At 40.1% G+C, this 18,577-nt stretch overlaps 1 long non-coding RNA gene across 1 annotated transcript in view; it reads right to left on the bottom strand.

Moving 5' to 3' along the window:
* Window positions 1–18,577, bottom strand: part of LOC142361966 (uncharacterized) — a 170,742-nt gene that overhangs the window by 7,284 nt on the left and 144,881 nt on the right. Inside the window, exon 4 of the long non-coding RNA XR_012764555.1 lies at window positions 17,233–17,492. This is a non-coding gene — a long non-coding RNA (uncharacterized LOC142361966). The remainder of the gene's footprint in view (window positions 1–17,232; window positions 17,493–18,577) is intronic.

Here is an 18,577-nt window from a genome sequence, read left to right as displayed (position 1 = left end):
TCTCCTGATTTCAGTAGGCACATTATACATTCTGGAGTTGAAAGCTCTGCACATTTAGCATCAGCAAGTTTACCCAAGTGCTTAACTAAAGACTTCAGATTCTGCCTTTTGCATAACGATTAGAAGGTGCCCTGCTTTCTGCTGAGATCCTGGAACTGCATCCTGTGTAAATGAGGTAGCCCTAAGGGCTATTGTTGTTGCATTTGGGGAATTAGAATATAGCCTAGGCATTTTGTTTGTCATCCTTTTCATTCCCAGATCACACAAAATGTTTGAGGTTGGAAGGGACCTCTGGAGGTCATCTGGTCCACACTGCTTTCACTGCTAAGAGCCCAGCACCCGCCTACCCAAAATTCTAGCCACTCCCATTTTGAAGAAAAAGCTCAGGAATCAAGGGCCACTGTCACCGAAGTCCCATGTCAGATTGCTGGATGGGCTGGGGTCATCTTTTCCACCTGCTGGCACCCCAGATGGGAGAATTAGCACCCAGCAAATCCCACATATGATACTGCAGGAACAATTAGGATAAATTTTCCCTCAGTACTGGCCCAATAACTTTGCTACCTTCACAATATACGTCTCACAACTCAATGTTACTCCCCAAGAAGGCTGGGCTCTTCAGCTTAGACAGGGCAGAAAACTGCTGAAACTGTTGTCTAATTTAAAGCCAAGTAATGAACGGCTATCAAACGGCAGTGACTTTCTGCCATTACCAACTTTGATTTGAACAAATGAGCTCATGTAGAGAGGGTCTGTTTCTCGTTGCCAGAGAGTTAGGCTTAAGCAATCACTCTTTTAAGGTTGTCTGAAATAACAGACCTAATTCTCAACTCTGGCAAGTGCAAATGAACAGTGACTCCACTGAAGCCCATAGACACGCTGGTGCAGAACTAGAATGGAAATGAGAGTGAGCTGGCACACACTGTCACTATATGCGAGCCTACAGAGCTACCAACCAGACAATACAAATGCATGAGCAGTCAGGAGCTTGTATGCTTCTAGTGATTTAACCTGCAGAGCTTTTAAACGTCCCACGCAATGCTGTGTGCCCTTAGAGGCAACTCATGTCCCGGAAGAACATGTATCAGCTCAGGCAACAGCACGTTCACTATAGAAGCAGAGGGAGAAAATAGCTCACTCCCAGGTGTAGCTGCTCAAACACACGTGCTCTCTGCTGTGTTTGACTTACAGGAATATTAACTAATAAATACACTTTGTTTTCTTACCTGAAAAGCCGAAGACTAGCTGCAGCATAGGTGAGTGTTAGCTGCATAAAAAAAGCTTCCAAATCTTTCAGCCCTCTGAAGAAGCAACTAACTTTTTTTCTTGCTTTCCCATTAGAGACCGACGATAGCAAACAGTGTACTCTTTCTTGCAACACAGCAGCATGGAACCCTCCACACACTTTAAATGGCATTGGAGAAGCTTTTTCTAAGCAGAAAAAATTTAAATGTTTCTGCCTCAAAAAGCAGGCAAGCAAATATGGCAATTTCTTACTGAACAGTTCTACTTAATGAATATAGTTGGAGTCATCTGCTTACTCCAGTAACTAAAATTTTTTTATTGCTTTTTGTTCCTGTTATCCTGCTGCTCCAATGCAGTTAAGAGAGACTATTCTGAATCCTGCTCTGTTTTGTGCAACATAAACAGAATTTATGCTGCAATTACGAAGTCAGATTCTGCCTGCAGTTATACCTTGTAACTCCCATGAAGAAAACAAGTTGAGTACAGCTGAACCCAGAGTGTGGCCTCTGGAATCTTTATTGCCAACAGCAAAACAAGATCCAAGGAGAACCCAGCTTGACTTCCAGGCACTAGGCTGAGTTCACCTTGGTAGCCCTCCTAGAGACTAGTGGTGGATGCTTTATGATAAGAAACAAGGGCAGGTGTGCCGACAGGGATGGTGTTACATACAGCTTTGTAGGGTAGGAATTTGCTACAGCAGAGGAGAAGGGTTCAAACTCTTTAAAGAGTATTTTCCAAGAAATACGTGTATGTTTCCCGCTGATAAATGGGAGCCTTGCAGCCACTTCTACTCTCCATTCTGAAAATATAACATATATCTCCAAATATTTTGGTTTATATCTGACTATGAGAAAGGTATAATTTAGGGCTTGTCAACACAGGGAAACTGTCTAGAATATCTATTTCAGAATAAACTGTCTTAATATATCTCTGTGAACTTGAAGATGTTATTTGTTCTCTGACCACCACTGGATCAAGATCATGAGCTACATCCAGTTTCTTCTCCTCCGTATGCTCCAGCAAGTCACTTTCAAAAAAATTACAAGAGTTCTAAAGGAGAGTAAAACTTTCATTGATTATTAGAGATTCTTAGGTGTCCTTACATCAGGTATCTGAGTTAGAAGACTGGCAATGATTTGCTTTCCAGATAGTTAACATGGAGAGAGAGAAGCATCCCTCTGTCAGCCTATTCCTGATACAAGACACTATCTTAAGCTGTATCTTAAGCTGTTCTGGAAGGATTTGTTTCACAATATCTGGCATGCCTCAAACACAAAGCCATTGTCTGCAGGTGTGGTTTCAGATCTGCCCACTCTTTCACGCTGGTCAATGTGCACATTATGCTCCCTCTTCTTCCTGAAAACCAACACTGGTGGCCATGAGACACTGCAACTGATGGCTCAGGAACTGATCTGGGTGAACAGTAACCCTACAGAAAAAAGAAAAAGCAGCCAATTTTCGTTTGGGTCAGATCCCTGAACAGACTCATCACCCTGTCAAATCAGAGCTGGAGCTGGTATGAAGATGGTGGGGGAGGATCACACTGTCATATGTGGAGGGCAAGACTGTGTTTCTGGGTACCAGCCAGACTTGGATCAGCTCAAGGCAACAGTGAAACTGCCTCCAGAAGCTCTGGAAGAGAGCCAGGCTAAAAAGCCAAAATTTTGAGAACGTTCAATATGTCATTTTAAATTCTTACCAGCTCCTTCTTTACATATAAAGTCTTTCACTTCGATAAGTTTTTTTTGCTGATGCAAAGAGCTTTGGAAACAAGACATTGTGCAGAGGGGGGAACACGAACTTTAAAAGCCTGAGACAGGTCCTATCTAGAAAGCTCCAGCCTGGTGGACGATCTGAGGAGTAAAAAGCAACAGAAGAAATAGGTTTAAAAATACTAGAACTGATGAGCAAACTGCTCTCTGCCTCTCTGTCTCTCATGCATGTGAGCTTTTTACAGCTGACTGCAAGGTGGTTGCCTTGGCTGCAGCATGTAACTGCAGGGTTCTGCAATCCACACTGCCACCTTCCCCCACGCTGTGCTGCACTACACAGGGTGAATTCACTTCATGCTCCACAAACCAGTAAAATGGACTGCAGTGATTCTGTGTATCAGAAAATGACTCAAGGAAAGGTAAACAGATGAACTGCCTGAGCTTTCTCACTGAAGTCTACAGCTCTGAAAAGACCCCCCCTGTACGCACCTGTGTGATGCTTGGGCAGTTGTGTGCATGTGCAAATCACTGTGGAAGCAAAAAGAGCAGTGAGATCAAAATTCCTGCTAATATGAGCCATGCACATCCAGCAAAATCTCTGGTCCAGAGTCTAACACTTCTGAACCACCAGCAAGTCTGACTGAGCCATTGATTCATTCCAGTCTGCAACTCTGTCCACACAGGTAACACTGGTGAAGTCAGAGTTTCCCCATGCAACTCCTTAAAGGGCAACCATTGGGCTGGAAACTCATTTATTTTTGTCCATCTTTGTGAAGCAGTTTGAGAACGTTTAAATTCATAATGATAAAGAACTAATGAAGTGATAATTAACTGCATATTTCATATATTAATTGTTAATAATGGGTTTTCATTAAATTAAAAGGGGAAGTCTGTTTCATTAGCCAAATTTCGTTTCTTTAACTTTTTAAAATTGTCGCCTCTTCTTGAGGCCCTCTGAAGCGATTCAGCAGCACCTCTCTTCTGGACTGACCCCATGCTAGGTAGATATCTCATAGCTCAGGATGAAGGTGTCCCACTAAAAGGGGTAAAGGATTCTGATAAGTGTCAAGAGGAATGCTCTCCCATTGAGTCACAAGGTTCAGAGCAGGCCTCCTTGCATTCTAAACTGTCTCTCAGAGGAGAGTCTACGTGCGGCTGGATCCACTGCTAGTCCCAGACATGGTCAACGGTTTGCACCTAAGGAGTTAAGCATGTAGTCCCTTACCAGATTCAACGTTTGCCTGTCATAGCCCTTCCAAGGAATTTCACTGAAACAGTTTTGCAAAGTTGAAACAACAGGCAATTCATTCAAGTGACAGATATCACAGATTCAGGATTGCTGTTGATAAACACACTGTCTACAAAAGTTGAGATCAAGGTAATAGTTTACCACTTTAGTTAACAATGTGGTCCCGGGGATACGTCTGACAAAGACAGATGCACTACTCCTACCAAAAAGGTGTCCCTTCTTGAGGGGGGAAGAGAGTTTCAGGCCCGTCGACCAGTCTGTCAGGTAAGGTTTTTGATTGGCTCCTCCTCCCAAGACAGTTCTGATGTGCCAATTTTGATACTTTTGAAAATCCTTGGTGAGGTGGGACTAAGTCAATTATTATGTGTCGATTGGCTCTTGGCATGGTATGTTGTGTCGTCACAAGCAGGACTCAGCAATTCAACATGCCTTCAGAGTGGGGATCTTGGTACGTGCTCAGGGGGGCCATCTGTTTTTTATCTGAAGCAATCTCTGGCTGTGCAGCCTCCATCGCATGCCAGTCATCACTTGATTTACAGTGGTGGGCCACCACCCCTTACTTCTGTCTGATAAGTGCAAGTAGATTGTTCCCTTTGTTAACTCTTCGGCTCTTGACGTGTGAGTCCGAGCATATCTTTCCTCTTGGACTGACAAGCCTAGCAAGGCCATCAACCTGCAGAAGCCTTGAGGAGGCTTTCGTAACTTTGAAAGAATCAGGTGAGTTTTTAGGAATACAGAAATAGGCATCAAAGAGTTTGTCAAAATTAATTTGTCTGAGAGATTTTGCAGACCCTAGTAGTTTGGAACATTATAGCCTCTCCCCACAGGGACTTTGGAAAAGTCTTTCTCAGATTTCAGTCTTCTGCTGTAGGCAAGTTTCAAAAATCTCCTTCATTTTTCACGGTAAGATCTTCTCTTGTTCTTTTTCTCTCTCTTCCAATCTTTCTCCTACATCTTTTTCATTTAATTACATTTTTAATTTTAATGAGGCTTGTAACTAGTGGTGTCCCCCAGGGGTCAGTACTCAGCCCAGTCTTGTTCAACTTCGTCAACAATGACCTGCATGAAGAGTTAGAGTGTACCCTCAACAAGTTTGCTGATGACACAAAACTGGGAGGAGTGGTGGATACACCAGAAGGCTGTGCTGCCATTCAGCAAGACCTGGACAGGCCGGAGAGTTGGGTGCAGAAGAACCTGATGAAGTTCAACAAGGGCAAGTGCAGGGTCCTGCACCTGGGGAGGAACAACCCCATGCACCAGTACAGGTTTGGGGCGAATGTCACAGAATATGCTGGAGAGCACCTTGGTGGAGAAGGACCTGGGAGTGCTAGGGGATGGAAAGTTGACCATGAGCCAGAAGTGTGCCCTGGCTGCCAAGAAGGTCAATGAGATCCTGGGGTGCACTAAGAGGAATGTGGCCAGCAGGTCAAGGGAGATTCTCCTTCCCCTCTACTCTGCCATAGTGAGGCCCCATCTGGAGTACTCTGTCCAGTTCTGGGATCCCCAGTTCAAGAAAGATGAAGAGCTACTGGAGAGAGTCCAGCGGAGGGCTACAAGGATGATGAGGGGACTGGAGCATCTCTCCTCCGAGGAGAGGCTGAGGGAGCTGGGCTTGTTCAGCCTGAAGAAGAGAAGGCTGCGAGGGGACCTTATAAATGTTTATAAATATCTTAAGGGTGGGTGTCAAGAAGATGGGGCCAGACTCTTTTCAGTGGTGCCCAGCGTCAGGACAAGGGGCAATGGGCACAAACTGAAGCAAAGGAAGGTCCGTCTGAACATGAGGAAGAATTTCTTCCCTCTGAGGGTGACGGAGCACTGGAACAGTCTGCCCAGGGAGGCTGTGGAGTCTCCTTCTCTGGAGATATTCAAGACCCACCTGGACGAGGTCCTGTGCAGCCTGCTGTAGGTGACCCTGCTTTGGCAGGGGGGTTGGACTAGATGACCCACAGAGGTCCCTTCCAACCCCTAACATTCTGTGATTCTGTGATTCTGTGATTCTGTGTTTCTTTTTTCCCCTGTCTCTCTCAGTTGTTGAGTTTCAATGACCCCTTTTCCATTCAGATTGCTGATGTGTCCCCATTTCCCCTTGATTCCACGTCATGAAACCAGGATCTCTACATCCCTGCAGTGCACACCACAAATTGCCTCCAACCCTCTCATCTTAGCACTTTCCAGCCTAAATCTCCTGTAGTCAAGGCCTCTTTCACTCTCCCCTCAATCTTCCACTCTCCTCAGTCTTCTCTAGTTTTCTCCTTACCTCTCTTTCTCATGTATTTCTGCAGCATTACAATTACTATGGAATTCATCCTGCCTCTCAGGGTCCATCACAAGGACAAGGGGGATGTCAAGGCAGTCAGACACCCACAGCTCAACATTATTCTGCATTTCGCCACTCCCTGCACAAAGATATGCTCAATGGCATCTGTTAATCCTCTCTACTTTTAATATCTCTGTCCCATCCTAGGGTTTTATCCTATGAGCTCATCAGTACACTGGGCATGACACGAGGTGCCACTTAAAAAAGCACAAGTATAACGATCCCTCTTTGGCGGAAGCTCTCTCTGTGTTTCAGATCTGGTGTCAGTGCTGCACACAAGCTGTGCTGACAGTTTCATACCCGTGAATTAACACGCAGGTCTGCCAAGGAAAAGCAGCTGTGTAATTGGTGAGGTCCCGTGGTTTGATGGTTCGGCAGTGTCGAGGCACTTGGGGCATCTATTGTATTTATCATTGCTCCCAACGGATAACATAGAAGCATCATTTTAAATTGACAGAACATGACAGTTAACACGAAACCAATGCCAGATGTACCCAGACATTACTAAACTCCTTACACTGCTTTATAAGGGTGGGGAAGAAAAAGAAATTCTTTTCCTTGAGTTTTGTTCTTTTAAAGCAACATGCCCTTGCCAGTAACTCAAGGTAAAAGTGTTTAGGTGCATGTAAAGGGACACCCAAATTTTCACAGAGCCAGATGTGAAACCGTTTCTAGAAGCCCTCCATGTTTTTGTTCCATGTATGGTCCCATTGCCATTGTGTTAAAATAATCATCACATAAATCCCTGAATATACTCTGAAGGGGGCAAGAAATAACTATTTTCCCCTTCCAGAAACAAAACGTGTACATCTGATCCAAAATAGGCAGCTATTTGCAGTGACAAAAGAGACTCAGTTGCAAAAGGTCATTTTTTAGATGCCAGACTGGACATTCCCTCAAGGGGTCTAATTGTCAGAAAAGCTCTTCATTCTGTAGGAAACCAACTTCTTTAAGGAGTCTCCACATAGTTAACAAATGAGGAAACTGGAATTACTAGGCTTTAGTGAAAGTCACCTCTGTGTTCCCCTATCCATCTAAATAAAACAGAAATGTTTTTCCAAGAAAGAAAAATCATATCAATTAATTTTCCTGTAGGGGAAGCAATTGGTTGCTATATTTCTAATACATTTTACACTGACTTGCAAGCACTTTGCATCATACTAAATGAAGGCAGACTATTTCTGAATAGCTTTTTCCACATGTACTCTGATTGTATTTTGCTTTCTTTGACAATTTTGTTGCTATGCTATTGATTTTTGTATTTAAACAGAGACACCATTCCCAACAACATACATGTTTAAAAATATAGAAATCATTCCTCTTTCATAATTAGTTCCCCCTTTTCTGACTCCATTTCATGAAAGCCCAAGGGCCAATTGCTACAATTGTTATTCAGGCAAAACCCCCATTAATCCATATACGTTACCATAATAATCTGTTATGAAAATAGCAGTCATATCAAGTTATAGTTTTCTAACATCATTACGTGGAAGAGGAAGGAGAAGGGGATGGCTTGTGCGGAAAATAAGCTTTTATCGTAAACTAAAACCATCCAAAATAATTAGCTATATCTGGGAAACATTCATTATTACCAAAAGTAAATTGATTAATTTTAATTAATGTGTCTGTTTTACCATGGCATCATTCAGATTGCAGAAGGGACATTTTCCCTATTTATTTCTTCCATGGGACTGTCTTTCTCCTCCTCCCTGCCATCTCCAGCAATTCCAATCGTTTTACTTGTCAGGCTGATCAAAGTATGGCCGTTGGTGATTTCATGTCCTAAGCCCATTCATCAGAAAGTCTAATAAAAGTGTTGAACTCTTTTATTGATAGACAGTGGCACAAAATATGGGCCATGGGAAAGATCAGCCACCTCTGACTTTCCCTCCTCAGCTGTCATATGAAGGTATTGCTTACCCAGTGACAGAGGGGCCTTTTTTTGTGCCCACAATAAAATGAATCCTGCTGGAAAATAACACTAAAGATGGCTATTCTTCTTCTGAGAAGTGTTGTCCATCACAACCTTCCAGAAATCCTCAAAGGCCAGTTCAGCTTTCAGCTATGGGCTGCCCATTGCTTTATATGTCAGAATGAAGATTATCAAATAAGCAATCAGTGGGATGTCACGGGTCATCATAATTTATAGCACTACAAATACATCTCGGGCTGGGTCTACATCTTCTACTCCAGATTGAAGGGCTGTCTTGTTTCTGGGGAAGAAGAGACAGCCTCAGCAAATCTAGCAGCACAGATATATATCTCAGCAGAGGGAGGGCCAGAGGACGAGCAGCAACTTCCATGGTTAGGGGTGGTTAACAGATTCCAGCTAACCCTATTGTTGATTAGAAAGCTGTTGTTTTGATTAAACCATAGCTCTCTTTTTTTTTTTCCCCAAGAGTCAATTTTCTGTGACACATGATTTATTGATTTCTTCATTTTTTGTAGATGTAAGCATATTCTACTGCTTGCATGATAGTGAACTGTAACTACATAAATAGGGAGCCTGTGGTCCATCACAAGAGATGAAGTTAAGACAGTGGCACCAATTTACCCCAGAGATTGGGAGCACCAGATAACACAGCAGTATTTTATGTTAAAATTATTTTGGTAGAACTGTTTTTTTTTCAGTATTCAGATATTTGCCAAGGAAATGAAACTTTCTGTGGGGAAAAAATCCCGAACTCTCTAATTCATATGAAATTGCAAGTGAGGTGTGTTCATTTCACAACATAGACTGGATCAGTATCAGCTGTTCATATGAATGTCTCATACAGTATTAACACTAACAAGTTCAATAGCAAGACTTCAGCCTGCTTACTGCTGCAACCATAGCACTTTAAAATACTTTTCAAAATTCTATTCAAGATACAAAAACATAGCTGAAGTATTGCCTGCTAGCAAGGAAACAGTTCTGAAAGTTGGGGCAGCTTTAAACTATAATAATTTTCATTTCTCTCAGAAAAAGACTGTGAAAAGGCAGAATAATATCACTATACTAGAGGGAAGAAAGAAGTATAGTAAGAAACAGTTATAGCTGCATCAGCTATATAAGGAGACTTCTAATGACTTGAAAATTTAACAGAAATCCCAACCGTAATAGAAACAAGGACATGACAAAGAGCAGCACAGATACTTTTGCCATCATTCTTCACCAAAAATTATAAAGTATGAAGAGACATCTAAATAAACTAGTTTAAATGAGGTGGCAGCAGTACAAGCCGAAGGAATAACAAGTTAATGAATGCTAAGATAAATTAGGTGTATCTTAGTCAGCAGGAATTGATGAAATTCACCCCAGACTACTTAGGAATATAGTCAATGTAATCTCTGAGTCATTAATAACTATCTCTAAAAATGCAAGAAAAGTAAGAGTGACCACAGAGGACTGCAAATTAGCTATTATGGTACCTATCTGTATAAACAAGAAAGGAGGGAAAAGATCTAGAGAATCATAGACCAGCTAATCTAACACTGATTCTCAGAAAACTATTGCTTTAAAATTATGAATCCATCGATTCATAAACACTTAGCACATACAAAGCAGAATACATGTCATTGTCAAGAAAAAATCAGGTACAGCCAAAATAACTTCATTTGGTGGCCCAGTGGAAGGGGGAGAATGGGAGCTGTGAAACATCTAGACTTAAGTATACTTTGGACATTGTACCACAAAATAATTTTAAGAGCAAACTAAGAAAACAGGCTCAGAATAAGACAGACACACATTTAATTGAAAAACTATATTCAGTGAGACACTAGTTCACTATTGAACTGGAGAGTGAGGACTCTTGGTGAGTCCTCAGCCAAATGAGTCTGGCTGGTATTATTATTGGTATTATTGGTATTTTCACTAGCAACTTGAATGAATGTGTTTGCTGGTACTATAGAGCTATAGATAGCTGTGGGCAATGGGAAAGACAAGATTGGTCTTGAAAAGTACCTTGCTAAATAAAAGTTGTCCAGAAAGCACGAAGACTGAAATGCATAAGCATAAATGCAAAATTATGCAAAGACAAATATGTGAATGTGCAAATAAATAATAGAGAATATCTGTCTATGCAGAAAAACTGCAGGAAAGTGTCAGCATAGTAGACTCAGATTAAATGAGTTAACAATACAATGCTGCTACAAAAGAGGATAAATCTAATTCTCAGCATTATTAGCAGGAATTTCCAACATAGAAGACAGAAGACAATTACTGGTTCTGAGTGAGCCACAAGATGAACAGCTGTGTTCGGTGGGGGGACTTACTCTCAAAGAAATGAAAGGAAAAATTCAAAGAACGAAAAGAGATCATTAGGAATTATGTGGGTTAAAAACCAGTAGCAGTGATGGAAGGTTGAAGGACCTGAATTGCAGTCCAGAAAGAAGACTGACAACAGTCTTCAAAGATATAAAAGCCCATTATTACAAGGTTGATGGCAGTCAATAATTAATCCTGTTGTAGGATCAGGCATAATCAGATTAATTTCTATGCAGCAGATTGAGGTCAGATTTGTGGGGACAGCTAACTAAACAGGTAGGGAACTACACAGTACTTAGCAGTTCGAAAGGCTTGGCAAAACAAGCAAGGTAGAACATGTCTTAAAGAAGACGCTTTTTCTGGCTCCTTTGTGAAGAGGGGGATTTCAAGTAAACCACTTTAAACCTTGTTTAACAACATTTACAAACAATCACTATTCTTTAACTAGTCTACTATTTAAATGCTAAAGCAGCAGATAAGGCACTCCTTCTCAACACCCTTCTTCGCCTTTCACTGAGCTGCAGAGAAAGCATGCCTGGAAAACTTTTTGTTGCACAGTGCTTTACACGCAGAAAAGCACAGGGCAGCGTTTGCAGTTCTGTCTCCTGCCTTTCACTTGCAGCTCTGTGCTTTCCACTTGAGCTGCTGTGGCAGGGTTTCTCCCGGGCAGGGTTTTTGCCTTGTTCTCGTGCTGTTGTTCTCAGGCTCCTATTCTCATAGTTCTGCATTTGCAAAACCCAATATTCAGTAGTCTTTCTCTGCCTTTTCCTACCCCCTTCCTTTATAGATTCTAGTTTATATTAGAGGATTACTCCAAATGGAAGTGTGAGTAGTTCCCTGTCAAATTGTACAGTGCTAGAGAAAAAGCACAGTGAAAATTCACCGTGTCATCTTTATTGTCATCACCTGCTGCACTGTAACATTCACTGTTAGAATTGATGTCTGCCATCAGCCGTGGACATCCTAGTAAAGTTTTGTGCATGTAAGCCTGTCTCAGCATGCTTTGTCCAAAATTTTAGATTATATAAAAATAGAAATTGCTTGAGGGTAAGCAGAAAATGCCAGCTGAGATGCTGAAACTTTTATTAGTAGAAGCCAGGACTTTTTTCCTTTAGACAAAACAAAAGAAAAAAATTAATGGAAAATGGATAACCAAAAAGCCAGAAATTCTGCTCTTAGTAATGATCCTTACCCAAAAATGCTACACAAAACCAGCACAGCAAATATGTCATCAGCCCTACCGAAAGCCAGCAAACTTCTGTGAGCTTGGGCTGTTTCAGAAATTGCTTGTAGCTACTTCTGTGTTTACAGCAGTACTACAGAATCTGCCACATTTCTGGCTGTGCCAAAACCTATTTAAAAATACATAAAGAGAGAAGGAGAGTAAGCAAGACAGAGGAAAGCTATTTTGGGAGTGGGAAGGAAGACACAACAGCAGTAATCAATGCTCCCATTAGCAGTGTGGTGAAGAAGATCACGATGGGTGCCTTCCTCTGCTTCACTGTGATCAGAATGATGAAAACTTGATCTGAGAACTGTGGCCTGATGTCTCTGAAGACAACAGATTAACAGTCACAGAGATAAATATTGCTCCCATCAGCACAAATCTCACGGTGTCAGTGTTGTACCAGGAGCCCCAAAAGGGTGTGATCAGTAAAAAAAGCACCATTCTTTCAATGTATTTGTTAATGACTTAGACCTTTAGTTCTGGCACAACTATATTTGATCATGATTTGCAGTCCTATCCTCTTATTTAGCAGCCGTGGTGTCAACATAGCCTTTTCATCTAAGGCGTAGACCTTTATGTATGGACTAATTCCATCCTCTCACCTATTTCTTTGTCTGCTGTTACAGACAACTACAGGATGGACTGAGTTATACTTCCAGCATTTGGGACAATTTCAAGTATAAGCCCTTTCACAATAGGAAATTTGTCTTCAACCAGTGTAATTTACAGAAATTACTATTTTAAGACATATAATTATTCCGTTTCTCTAAAAGGCTGATTCTAGTCACAGCAGCTGCAAGCAATATTATAACAAGAATCTTTTCTACCCTTCGCCTGTACTTATGTAATTTATATCCAAAATTATTAGGAAGTTTAATATTTATATGTAACTAAAGTTTGAAGCAGAAAAGTTTATGTTCATACAGCAGTAGTCTGAGCTGCAAAATGACTAATGAAATCATAATTTCTCATTGAACGTGAATTTGTGAGTGTGGTAAAAGTTCTGTAATACATTTAAACTGTATACAATAAAACGATCAGTAAATCATATATAGCAAAGTACTACACAAAGATTACAGCTAATGTTAGTCAATGGTTTTTTAGTTAATGGATTCTTAGTTAATGGATTACCTTACAGTACTCTAGAAAACACCACAAACATTGTTTCTCTGAAATACCAATATATTATGCAAACTTTTTCTACAGACATAGTTGGTTTCTTTAAAATCAATGTCTGTGAAATAAGTAATCTAGCAAACAATGTGTGTCATGTTTCTCTTTATCTAATTTAGGCCAAATCTTTAAATTATTAATTCAGAGAATACTAAACAAAAAAAAAAACCTTTTTTTTCTCTATATGAAAGAAATGTCAATAAAAAAAGGCATGCCGTGTTACAGGCAAATTTTAAGGATAGCCTGGGAATTGTCCAATGCAAAATGTGTGCTTTACCTGATTTTCAGGGAGAATAATGGGAGGAAATGGAGATTACTGTAAGCAAACAGGAATTACCCCAGGGAAGAGGAAGCAAGAAGCACTTTGGGAGGAAAATCAACTTCCAGTTCACAATTTCAAGAGAACTGGCTTCTGCAGCAAAAATTTTTAATAATTCTGTCAGCAGGGTTATAGTGGACCATAAACTCAATCAGCTGACAATGACCTGTCATTGCAAAAAAGTCTCTCGATCCCAGCAGTATTGAGAAAGTACCTCGTACTTGATGAAACGTGGTTATCCCACCACATGCTGTTAGACTGTGTCCTCTTGTGGGCCTCACACTAGTAAAAATGCAGGAGATTCGGTAAACTCTCTACTGGGAGAGAAATAGTGCCAAACAATTTAGGCAATGGGATCTATAAGGAAAGGCTGAAGCAATCAGTCTTGGTTTTGCAAGCAACAGGACAGTGTAGCTCAAAGATTGTAACAGACTTCTTACTGTGTAAAAAGCTGTTGTGAGGAAGGCACTGATGTTTGTTTCTCTGTGTCTATTGTAGGTTTGACAAGAAATAAACCTCTGAATCTTCATGTGATGTTTCCGTTCAGATAATAGGAAATGCTTTCTGCTGGCTCCTTGTCATCTGAAGCTTTAATGAACACATTACAGCGTCACTTATCAGCCTCAGGGAAGAGGTATTGAATCCTGTCTGAGCAGGGATGAATTAGGAGACCTCTTGAGATCTCTTCCTACACCTATACAGCTTTCGTGATATATATTGGGAGTAGTACCATAGACGAATAAACATAGTCTTTCTCTTTCGCTCTTGTTCTTGCTCTCATTATTGTTCTCTCTCTTGCTCTAGCGCTATGCCTTTCTCTTACATAGAATTTCAAGTTAAAGAAAAAAAATCATAAATTCATACCAAAATGTTCAAACCATTCAGCAGAGCCCAGAGAAGCCTGGAGTCCTTGTTATGTCTTCAGCATAAGAGCACACTGTACCGTATTTAAGAAGATGATAGTCTGAAGTTTACCACATTCAGAATATGTCTATGATTTATATAAAATTCATAACTAAATTCTGCATTTATATAAAAGAAATATGCATATTCTATGAGTTCCTTAGATGCTGAGGCAAGGTACCCAGCTCCCAGCTACGGGGAATTCATACCTTATTCCCTGAAGTCAACTGTATGTTATTTGACAGTAAGATGACAATTTGCTATTTTAATGTCATTTTTGTGTTCTGCTAGAAGATTTGGACATGTACTGCTAGGATTTCTGAGATATTAGGGCATGAAGTGATGCAACTTTATGTTTTCGGAAAACCCTTATTGTGAGATTTTCTAATATTTCGGTACTACGACTACTTCGTATCTTGTAGTTGGCTGTAGAGTATGCAACAGTACTTGAAGGTGGGAACTAAAGCAGAGTTTAGTGCCATATTTATCTTCTGCAAAGCATCATTAGCTTTATATTAGGGCTATTGAACCAGACAAGCAATACTCTGCTGTCAGAGAATCAATGCTTGTGTTGACAGTCTGAGGGTATACTCACCACTCTCCTTGGTAATGCTGGCTTGTGCCCAAATTATGTTTATATAGACTTCCATCACTTATTTGGTGTTCTCCAGATGCCATTCATAGCTATCAGTTCTTCACATGGTACCTCAGATAATAGTTACTCACTAACCTAATGAATAAAACACTCACTGTGTGCAGTTTCACTGTAACATCGATTCTTGATTACACGAGTGAAATACATCTATAGCAGCATTAAGCGATTTCTTTCAGTCCCCTGTCCCTTGCCTGGAATTTTGAAGAGGATGAGTCTGAACTGCAAGCTTAATGTCATTCCCCTAAATGCATTTATGAGTGGTAGAAGATAGAATGCCACAGGAATAGACTGAAAGGTATTCCTAAAAGGAAATCCACCCTTGAACATTCCTGTGAGGCTGAACTGGTGGTCAGTATAGATGTAGAGCTGGATGTTCTTTTCAGTAATACTAATGGATAGAGTAATGATTTATCGTGTTTGACAGCTTTCTGACAGGGAGCAATATGTGTGGAGAGAGGATAAAGAATTTTCTTTAATTTCTTCAGGTAGCCAGAGATCATAGATGGTCAGTTCAAGGCTTTGATGGCATTAACCAAAGTTCAATTCCACTTCATAAAAATAGGTCAGCTAAATCTGGCTTAAGTGACTGAAAGGAAGAGCCATGCTAGTGACTTGTGCCAAGGACTAAGTGGCAATACCCTGCTTAGAGGTTGAATAAAAGCTGATCTGTTTGATTTTTTTCATTCCAAAATAAAGAATACCTTAACATTGATGGTTGTCTTCTCAAGAGGTTTTTTACCAGTGGGTTAAATTATTACAACACTCAGTTACGGCTTTCCTTTTCACTCTGAATTCTTGAGATGCTCTGAAAAAAATGTCATCAAGTATAGCAGCCTTTCATTGATTCAGTCTGTTACTCACCTTTTGTACTACAAGAATCCTGAAAACAAGGAAGGCATCTGACAGCTTGGTTTGTTTTGATGGAGCTCTTTGTAGACTTTTCTTCAACAGGATTTATTTACCAGCATGTTTCTGTTCCTGGCAAGCTCTATGGCTATCACATTTTTGTTTACTTGCACCACATTGCTGGCATCTTGTTTCACAGCACCCAAAAGCAAGGAAGCAATCAGCAGCTCGACTTTTTAAAGTTAATGTTTCCCATGGCATCTTATCATTTTGTTCTGTCCAAGCTTATAGATTTTAGGAACAAGATTTCTGTGCACTGGATCATTCCCAATTCCAGTGTCCTTAGAGTTCTTCAATTTTGGTTACCCAGGAGGAAGAGCTGTACTTTTTTAAGACATTCCATTAAGGCCCTAGGAACTGTCAGGTTCTGCTGATCTCTTCAAAATATTAAAAAGCCCACTTAAGTTAATCAGATCCTAAGAATTTTTATGATGTTTTCATAAGTATCACAGTCTGCTCACTATAGATTCTAGAAAGGCTTAAGCACTCATGCCCTAACCTGATAATATATGAAAGGATATGCTGATATCACTTCCCAGTGTGTGTGTGTGTGTGTGGTTAAGCCAATTCAGTCCTTCAACACAATATGAAGATCAAACATTTAGCATGTTCTTCAGCAATATCTGATTTTTTTTTTCTTGTACGATAGACTAGTCCTTGGTCATCCAAAGTTATGTTTAAGAACAGTTCTCTCATGTGACTAATATTAGCCCTATAAATGCTGTGTCCACACTTAAGGTGGCAGTGGAGGAGGAGAGCAAGTGAAACAGATACCCAGAGATCTGTTAGAGATAATCTGTTAGAGATAGGTTCAGTAACAAGCAGGGCCTTAGAAAGATTTCTAAAGACAAAATAATTAAGGACACAGTAGTATAAGGAGACTAGGACACAACACAAAAGAGTTTTATCAAAGGTACACTATTCAAGACTGTTCTTTTATGTTTCTTTGATAAAATAACTGACTATCAAGACAAAGAAGTCATATAAATCCCAGCTAACTGAGGCTGAGTGAAGCATTTCCTGTGATGATACATGGAAAAGGATAAGTTGAACTAGGAGTTAGTACAAAACACAGCATCTAACATGAGAAAAAAGATAGAAAGGAAAATAATCACATGTTGGGTTGAAGCGAGTTGCTAGTAAAGTTCCTCAAGGATTAGTCTTAGAAAAATATTATTGAGTTGTTTTGCTTGTTTGTAATAAAGAATAGCCACGAAAACCACTCATATAAAGTATTAAATACTATTTTCATTAATTAATTTAATAGAGATGTACTCACAAATCTTGATAACAGCAAAGCTGGGAGTCGCTGCCAGTGTAGAATTATGTTACTCGTGAAGTAGCATTTTGTGACCTTCGAACTGGAATAGTAGTAATATAATAATAGCAACAAGAAGAAATCTAATAACACCAAAAGCAAGGTCATTCCCTTAGGGACTATTCACTTGAACTTTAGCTATGTAATTGTTGTTCATCAGTTGTAAATGGCAGAGCAAGACTGTTCATCACAGGATGTCCACACGCCAATGATCTGATGACCTGGAAAATATAAATGTGTTAGCTGTATAACTCAGGTGAAGTACTTTTAACAGTCAGAAGTCATTTAAGAGTCAGTATCATTGTATGATTCTATGTTAAAGATGTCCCTGCTCACTGCAGGGACCTCTGAAGGTCCCTTCCAACACAAAGCATTCTATGATTCTATGATTTTGAGTCTTTTATGCAGCCCCTAAAAGTATGAGAGGGATAGAATTTCCTCTCCACAGCAGTAATATATTCCCAGGGATAGGTGAGTGATGAGTTAATGAAGAAGTCTCATCTGGAAGACTATGCAAAATGTTCAATAAAGATAAATCTGTATAGGGCTAGGTTTAGACAAGGGTTGCCAGGGAACAGAGAGACCATCTCTTTAGTGAATACTAGACATGCTTGACATGTTTAGCCTATGGAATAATGCCTGAGCAGGGAAATGAATACTCTTCATAGATATATCAAGGACATAAATACCAGAAAATAACTATTTGAGTGAAGGTGCAAAGTTAGCACCAAACAAAATTATATTAATTTGCTCTGGAGAACTTGAACCAGGAGAAAAATGAGACTCTAGAACATCCTTCAAGGAGGAATAGTGGTTGGAAGCAGCCCACCTTAATCAGTTTATAAAAGTCATAATGAAAGGTTTGTTTGAAATAGCAGTAAATTGTGCCTAACAGGTCCCTTTAAATTCTATGCTCTGATGTCGTTCATTTTTGTAGTGAAAGAAAACAAATCTTTCTCTCATAAATACGGATCAGAAAAGTTAATATAGATATCAGGCTTTCTTTTCAAAACTGAGAGATAAAATGTTCCTACTACCTAGTGACAGTACATTTTCTCTAATAGAGTTAATTATCCCTTTACTATTGGTTATCATTAACATTAATTATTGATACCAAAATAGCATCAGGAGGTCCCAGCCAAACTCAAGGCTGCACTGTTCTGGGGGCCTGGGAAAATAAAAATAGCAGAAGACAGTCTGTTTTTCAAAGAACTACAGCCTAGCTTCCCAGCTAGAGCCTCAGGCCAACTACGGCATGTGTGTGTGATAACTCCGCACAATAAGTAGCACATTTAATTTAATAGTG

Source organism: Opisthocomus hoazin, chromosome 1 (genome assembly GCF_030867145.1).
Source record: "Opisthocomus hoazin isolate bOpiHoa1 chromosome 1, bOpiHoa1.hap1, whole genome shotgun sequence".
Classification (NCBI taxonomy): Eukaryota; Metazoa; Chordata; class Aves; order Opisthocomiformes; family Opisthocomidae; genus Opisthocomus; species Opisthocomus hoazin.
Note: the sequence above shows the minus strand (reverse complement) of the source record. Positions and strands in the feature narration are given on the sequence as shown.